The sequence below is a fragment of the Bubalus kerabau genome, chromosome 15 (genome assembly GCF_029407905.1).
Source record: "Bubalus kerabau isolate K-KA32 ecotype Philippines breed swamp buffalo chromosome 15, PCC_UOA_SB_1v2, whole genome shotgun sequence".
NCBI lineage: Eukaryota > Metazoa > Chordata > Mammalia > Artiodactyla > Bovidae > Bubalus > Bubalus kerabau.
In genome coordinates, this window is record NC_073638.1 from 23,888,717 (window position 1) to 23,895,249 (window position 6,533).

At 56.3% G+C, this 6,533-nt stretch overlaps 1 non-coding gene across 1 annotated transcript; it reads right to left on the reverse strand.

Moving 5' to 3' along the window:
* Positions 1 to 92: 92 nt before the first annotated feature.
* On the reverse strand, positions 93 to 166 carry TRNAR-CCU (transfer RNA arginine (anticodon CCU)). Its single transcript has one exon. It is a non-coding gene; the product is annotated as a tRNA-Arg (tRNA).
* Between the last annotated feature and the right edge of the window lie 6,367 nt (positions 167 to 6,533).

Below are 6,533 nucleotides of genomic sequence, written 5' to 3' on the forward strand. Positions count from 1 at the left end.
AGCTGTGGTGGATTCTCTCTCTCTCTCTCTCTTTTTTTTTTCTAATATTTATTTGACTGCACTGGATCTTAGTTGCAGCATGTAGGATCTAGTTCCCTGACCAGGGATTGAACCCAGGCCCTCTGCATTAGGAGCACAGAGTCTTAGCCACTGGACCATCAGGGGAGTCCCTGGGGTGGATTCTTTACCTAGACTCTGAGTGCCGCCTCCCTCTTTGTAACACGTGTTGTTGAGAGGATGAAATGAGATGATGTGCATCACCAGTCTGTACAGGAACTCCCTTCACTTTCTTTTCCTCCATCATTCTGGTCCCACCTTTTTCTCATCATCATTTTGTTCACTTGCTCACTACCCTCTGTCTAGACAAGCCTCAACACCACTGCTTAAGCCAATACATCCCACCCACCAAGGAGAGCCCTGGGAGATGAAAAGTGAAAGTCACTCAGTTGTGTCTGACTCTTTGCGACCCCATGGACTACACAGTCTGTGGAATTCTCCAGGCCAGAATACGGGAATGGGTAGCCTTTCCCTTCTCCAGGGGATCTTCCCAACCCAGGGATCGAACCCAGGTCTCCTGCACTACAGATGGATTCTTTACCAGCTGAGCCACCAGGGAAGCCCAAGAATACTGGAATGGGTAGTCTATCCCTGCTCCAGGGAGTCTTCCTGACCCAGGAATTGAAACAGGGTCTCTTGCATTGCAGGCAGATTCTTTACCAACTGAGCTATCAAGGAAGCCCTGCCTGGGAGATGGCACTACCTGTCTAGCTGTCCCAGAGATGCTGATGGTTTGTTCTGCCTGGGAGGCCTCCTGTGCTGGGAATAGTGGTCCCTCAGGGGGCTTCTCCTGGTTGTGGGGCTAGGAGCCCAGAATGAGCAGAGGGGTTGGCAAGCTGTATTAACAGAAGTTAAAGGCAGGGAGGAAGTCCAGACCGACTGTGGGAACCAGTCCCCAGGTGCGGCACCTGTGTAACCTCATACCGCAGTCACGGGGTTCCCCCAGGGACCAACGGAAAAAGCCTGGGGCTGAAAAGACACCCTAGAAGTATCAAGGACATGAGGGGCCTGGGAGACTGTCCCATCAAAGCCAACCAGGAAGGGTGGAGCCCCATGAAAGAATGATGGGCCGGACAGAAGACAGGGCTGGTCTCCAGCCTGTGGTGGGGAGTGGCGGGGGGCGGTATAGCCAGGGGGTAGAACACCAGAGGGGCCTCGGGGCTCCCTGAGCACAGGAACAGCAGCTCTGGTCCTCTGTTCAAGGCCATTCACCACCTTCCCACCCCCATCAGCACCCAGAGAACACAACTCCAGCGGGGGCTCCAGCACCCCCAGGCCTGTGTGCCTCCAGCGCTCCAGCTGGTCCTGCCATCCACACCCCTTCCCTTCATGGTCCCGGGCCCTTCTCCTCCCAGGGTGGGTCAGAGGCCTACTGATCATCTTTCAAGACCCAACTCACCTGTCCCTGCCCTCGAAGACTTCTCCGATTGCCTGGCTGGAGACAGTCACCCTGTCCCAATGCTCCCTGCAAGCGAGGTTCCTTCCTGGATGTGAGCCCATCACTGCATCTGCTTATTTCCACATTCTGTTAATACCTGGTCCTTCCTCCACACTCCATCCATGCCTGCTGGATCAGATACAGGCAGCAGGGTTGTTACTGTAACTTAAGGGATGGCGGTAGCTGCCAGGCAGGGCTGAGGTAGGGAGGGAAGGTGTTGGGGGCTGGGTAGTGGAAAGACCATGGGCTTTGAAGCTGGGCCATCCACTACCGTATGATTTTGTGTGTGTGTTAATCACTCAGTCATACCTGACTCTTTGTGACCCTATGGACTGTAGCCCGCCAGGCTCCTCTGTCCATGGGATTTCCCAGGCAAGAATACTACAGTGGGTTGCCATGCCCTCCTCCAGGGGATCACACCAGCCTGTGCCCTTAGGCTGCTGAAACTTTCTTAGACTTGGCTGCATCATCTGACAGCTTATCTGCTGCTTATCTAACTGGCTTGTGATAATAATCAGATGCCCTGTGGTCAAAGGGCAGATCTGTTAGTAAGCACTCAACAGATTATTTTCCTGCAGTTTCTCCAGAGTTTCTGCAGAGTCAGGAACTTTTCTCTTGGAAGAGGTCACCAACAACCCAGCCTTCTGCAGTCTTTTGTCAAGGATGCTCTTGGAAGGAGGTGACTATTTTTCTTTGCCAGTCCATCCAGAGGAGGAAAGGGTGGCTCTCCTTCAGTACCTTGGGGTGGGCTGTGACCCTGAGACCTCTTGCAACACACCTAAAGTAGTGTCAGGCCAGCTGGAGGGCAGGGCAAGCCCCATCAGTGGGTCATGCCCCCTGACACACATCTGTGAGGCCCCAGGAGACGTACAAGGGCTTCCATGTCAGCAGAGTAAGGCGGCCATGCCTGCATCTACCAGGAGAGGGAAGGGTCCAGGGCTGATGTTCCAGTGCGCAGAGGCACAGCATGAGGGCTCAACCTGCTTCAAGGATGAAGAGAGAACTGCATCCAAAAAAAAAAAAAAAGAGAGAGAGAGAACTACAGAGGGTGCAGGATGGGGTGGGGGAAGTGATTTGGACATGAGGCTAAGAATGGCCCGGGCAGGGGTGTCCCTGCTGTGGGCTTTTTGGCTCTGTAACCCAGAGCAGCACCTGCTGTGGGAAGAACTAGACCACAAAACTCATCTCCTCCAGGCAATTTCCTTTCTCTCTTGCCCACGCCATCCTTTCCGCGTCCTGGATGCAGCTTGGAGCCTGACCTCCACAGACTATACTCATGGGGCCAATAGGAAGTGTTTGCAGTTGAACCTGGTCAGGAAAGCCCTAGGAAAGAAGCCCTCTGCCTCTCCCATGTCCCAGGTGGTACCACCTCCCTCCCCGCAGCTCCTGCCTTCCTCCTCAGCACCTGACTCCCAGCTTCTGACCCTGAGGATCCGGGGGGTTGGGGGGTGTGGGGGGCTGCCTTCCTCTCTCCAGCCTCACACACACATCTCCAGACAGAGCCCCAGGTGAAGATGGCAGAAAGCACAATCGAGTGTGGTGGGCACACAGCATTTTCTGTGGACTTGGAGCTGCATGGCTCCAACCACGTAAAAGTCCTTTCCAGACGCCCTGCAGGCCGGGGGCTGTGCCCTGCAGCGCTCACCCTGCTTTGTTTGCCAAGGAGCCGAGCTGAGATGGGAGAGGGAGTGGGAAGCACTTGGTAGCCAAGTGCCCCTTTTCTCCGCCCCCCAGAGATCCACTAAGCCAGCGTGGTCTTCCTCTGCAAAGAGGGTCTACTCTCTCCCCACCAGCTTCCTATTTCCCTTGATGCCCCCAGAACCAGAGGAAGGGAGGGATGCCTGGTTGGCCGGAGGGGACCTTCAGTCACGTGGATGCCCAGACTCCTGCCTACTGCTACTGAAAATCTACTAAAACCCACTCCTCCTAACCTGCACGCCCACCCCCAGCATATACTCATGTGGTCCAGCTGCCCAAATGGTCATTGTTCTATTCACAGTCACCCTATGGGCCACATCCTAAAAATCTGGTCCCAAATGGTTTTCTTTCTCTCTCTCCTGTTAAAAAAAATTTTTTTCCTGACTACAGTGCCCTCTCCTAACTTTACTCAGGGCTGGTCAGGGAAGGGGCTGGATGAATAACATCAGATGCATATTTGTAAGGCCTGGGCTCAAAAGCCAGCCTTGACACCTGACAACCACCATCCCTACTTGAAAGGTCTCTCCTCTGTAATGGGGGGGGGTCATATGGGCTGACCACCAGGGGTCACAAGGAGGACAGGATGGCATGGGAGGCAGAGGTGTCTGCTAACACCACGGACACAGCCTGGGTCCTGGGCCCAGGAGGGCAGAGAGGCAGGGGGCCACAGGCTGGGCCACACCTCCCCAGGATAGGGGTGATGTGGGAAGGCAACCAAGATAGGTGGGCACCCTGGCAAGACCCCCAAAGCATGCCAGTCCTCAAAGCCCCTGGGTGCAGGCAGCTGACTGCCTGTTCTGAGCCCACCCGGAGCAGAACGTGCAGTCGCTTCCAGGGGCCTCTGCCCCACCATCGAGGAAGTCCTCTGCCATCAGACTTCCTGCCCTCCCCAGGTCCCTACCTATTTGCTCCCAGGTCAAGCCACGCTGGGGCTGCTACCTCCTGAGTCACCCTCGTCATCTAGGTAAAGAGCGCCATGGGGCTGGGCATCGCGTGCCCATGACAATGGTCGCCGCACGCAGCCAGGACTCTGCCCAGAGCTTTCACCACTGTCGTGTGAGTATTGGGCTAACGCCTGACGTCCACTGGATTGTGAACTCCAGAAAAGCAGGGATGGTAACCCCCTTCTTCACTGCTCATTCCTAGCGCTTCGCTTAGGGTCTGGAGTACCATAAACAGTTGCTCAGTGAATATTCACCCAGTAAGACCATGCTGGGTGGATGGATGGATGAATGGATGCAGTTTATCCTGCACTACTGCCTTCTCAATTCCTGGGACATCTGAGCCTGCGGCCACCTGGAACCTCTCCAGAGCCCAGCAGGGGATGAATAAGGGACCGAAGCTTTGGCGACTTGTGGCCACAAGCAGACATCTGAGAGGATGGCTGCACGGCGCCCCACCGTGCCTGACCAGGAAGGCTCCTCCCTTAAGTGGTGCTTCCTGGCTGCATGCTGGTGGTGGGCACCTGGGGTGCAGACTCCGTGTTCCATAAAGGCAGATCAATGATCCTTTGATTAAAAGGCATTCTACAGACAAAGACGGGCATGGAGGCAGAAACACAGGAGAATGGACAGGAAAGAGAAAATCAGAGGGCTGCTATGCCCAGCCTGGGGCTCCCTTCTGCCCTCGCTGATCGGGGCAAACGTGGGCTGTTGGGCCCTCTGGGGAGACAGCCAGAGCCTGGGCCACCCCCTTCCACCTTGGTGTCCCTGGGTCCCCCGCCATCCCTTTGCCCCCGAAGCACTGAGGGGGGGAGGAGGTGGAGCCCAGCCCTCCCCCTGCCCACTCCAGCTGTCAATCTGCTGTCTGGCACAAAGACTCGAAGCTTCGTGACAGCTGTGGGCAGCTTTCCCTGCCCCGCCTCCCACCCCTGCCTGCCCTCTTCCCCTCTTCTCCTGTCAGTGCTCTTCCCAACCTGCTCTCGGGCTACCTTCCCTCCCTTCCTCTTTCCTCCCTCCCTCCCTCCCTCCTCTCTCTTCCTCTCTTTCTCTCTCCATCCTTTTGTCGTCTCTTCTACCCTGTGTGACCCCCTAAGATTTCTAATGCTAACAGGAGTCTTTAAGCTCCCGTTCCAGGTCAAGATCATTTATAGACTCTGTGTGTGCATGTGTGTGTGCGCATGTGTCTGCACACATGTGTGTGCATGCACGTGCCCTCGTGCATGTGCCTGGACTCCGGGCTGTGTAAGAGCTGAGAGGTCCCTGGGGGTGCTAGCCTCCTTGGGGGCCTAATGCCTTTCCCAAGAGGGGGTAGCTGGGTTATCAAGCTGAGCTAGCCCCTCCCCTGAGCTAGACTCGCAGCCTGCTCTGCCCATCTTCTGGCATCGGGTGTTCTGGGGACAGGAGCCTCTCCCAGGGCTTAGCACTATGTTCAGGTTCAGGGAGAAGATCAAAGTCCATAATTAAGTGTTCAGGGCAAGTCAAGTGCTCCAAACTTTTGGTGCTAAAAATATTGTATTTAGCATGCAAATTACGCCCTGACAGCTCCCAGGAGCCTGAGCCCGTGGGAGCCAGCACCCTGTTTGTTACCACTGCTGTTATTCTCAAGGTGGTAAGAATATTCCTCCTTCACCGGCTTGATTTTATATTTCATTTTTAAAAAAGCCAAACTTCTGTTGTTGTGTCAGTGCCGAGTCGTGGCCCCAGAAGGCTCGGAGCTGTGACCGGTCTGGAGGCCAGGAGGCAGGAGGACACGAGGCCACGTCGCGCAGTAAGTGGGTCCTGATACCAGACAGGGCAAGGGGCAGATACGGACCCGGGCAGGGCTGCACCTCGAAGGCCACTGTTTCCAGAAGCCTCGTCTGCCCTGGTGGGTGAGCAGGGCTGAAGCCTGGGCCTGCGGAGGTGCTCGGACCTGGAAAGAGGAGGCGAAGGGCAGGGGGCAGCCTGGCTTGCCCTGTGGCTCTGGTGATTAGGGAGCCCTGGGGATGCCACATGATTCCCACTGGAAATGTTCTGCCTGCCATCCTGGCCAACAGTTGAAGCTCAGGGCCACCCCACATCAGCACTGAGCGCTCAGATCCACTGGGAAGGAGGGGCTGGGATAAGTGGGACACACACAGGCATGTGCCTCTTCTCCTGGTCCTCCCGGCACAGCCCCTGTGCTCCTCCCCCCTCCCCACCAGCACCCAGTCCTGTCCCTCTGACAGTGTCAGGGCCCACCCCCCCCACCCTGGGGTCTCTCCATCTCACAGCCCCGCACATGCAGAGCCCTGGCCGCACGCGATGCGGAGGACTGAGGGGACATTGCACCCCCCGCCCAAGGGAGCCTTGAGGGGACTCTTGTCAAAGTTTTATTAGTGTGGAGCATGTGTAGTGATGTTACAGAGTGTGGGGCCTGA